Raw genomic sequence first — 1,527 nt, forward strand, 5'->3', positions numbered from 1 at the left:
GTGTTGTTGCCACGCAGACGCCAGTGGAATTCAGACTGTCAGCCACTTAACCATCTGGAGGGCTTGGGACTCTGCCTCACTTCAGAAACGGGGATTTTATGGTGAGAGCTCATTTGTGGCTAAGGACAGCAATTATAAATTTGATATACAAGTGTTGCGGTCCGGGAATCTTTGTTATCTTTACAGTGCTCGATTTTGCTGTGGCTGACCTAATATGCTGTGAGGCGTGTTGCACTCGTTCGCTTCTGTAATAGGCTATCTCTAGCAGCTTTGTACATGTTTCGTGAGTTGTGCAGAACGTCGGTTACTCATTAAATTTACTCTTGGCAATTTTAGCACTGTATTGCCATATTGATATGTGACAAGGCTAGTTAGTGTCTGCGAGATCCTTGTTTTTATTTGTCTACGGCGTCGCAAACTGGCGTAATTGCTGTGAAACTCTCCTGACCTTCGCACTTCTTGTGCCCGGCAAACTTGTCCGTTCATTTCTTGCATGTTTTTCCTCGTTTTAGTGGTACTGGGATTAAAGAAGTTTACAGGGGAGCTAACAGGTCATGAAGGCCCAAAAGTACCGACTGGTCGCCGTGTCATCCTCAGCCCAGAGGCGTCACTGGATCCTTAAGTGGAGGGGTGTGTGGTCAGCACACCGCTCTCCCTGCCATGGGTCAGTTAACGAGACCGGAGCCGCTACTTCTCAATCAAGTAGCTCGTCAGTTTTCCTCACAAGGGCTGAGTGCACCTCGCTGGCTAACAGCCCTCGGCAGACCGGATGGTCACCCATCCAAGTGCTAGCCCAGCCCGACAGCGCTTAACTTCGGTGATCTGACGGAAACCGGTGTTACCACTGCGTCAAGGCCGTTGGCAGGGGAGCTAATAGTCATTTCATAATTATTATTGCACTCAACTGAAGAGGGGACCGTGGTCTGACCTCGCTGTGTTGGCCTCTGTGCCTCCAAACGGAAATAAGTTCACAGCCAATTAAAAAAAAAATGAACAAGAGACTTTTGGGGGATATGTTTAATTCTTTATACACCACTGGGCCCGGATATCTAGTCTATCCCAACAAATGCATTTTACTATAAGTTGTTTGTTGATATACTGCGTTTGAGTGTGCTCGCCTCTTGTGCTGTTATTGTGCTGAGTGTTATTTGCCGCCCTTCGCTGACCTAGTGGGCTAAAGCTGGTGCTTTTAGTACTGATGACTGTAGACCACCATTTAACTGTTTTAACACTATAATGCACAGCAGGGGTCAACCAAAAATTTTTTCTTTTAAGATGTGAATGTGTTCGGTGTTTAAAATATTCTTTTTTTGTGATTTTCTGGCTTTTAATAGTCTTAGCCGATATTTAATTTCCCATAATAGTTTCGCTTTGTAACTACAAATTTTTAATATAGCTACACATTTAACACTGGTTCCCGACGGCGGTCAATTGATCGCTTCTCACGACTTCGCAATTTACCTTGTTTATTTGGTGCTCCTGTTAGCCAATACTTGTCATTTTCATACATTGTTGCAATAGATATTA

At 44.7% G+C, this 1,527-nt stretch overlaps 1 pseudogene; it reads right to left on the reverse strand.

Moving 5' to 3' along the window:
- Positions 1-745: 745 nt before the first annotated feature.
- LOC126261434 (5S ribosomal RNA) lies at positions 746-863 on the reverse strand (annotated as a pseudogene).
- Positions 864-1,527: the final 664 nt, after the last annotated feature.

This window comes from Schistocerca nitens, chromosome 5, assembly GCF_023898315.1.
Source record: "Schistocerca nitens isolate TAMUIC-IGC-003100 chromosome 5, iqSchNite1.1, whole genome shotgun sequence".
NCBI classification, from domain to species: domain Eukaryota; kingdom Metazoa; phylum Arthropoda; class Insecta; order Orthoptera; family Acrididae; genus Schistocerca; species Schistocerca nitens.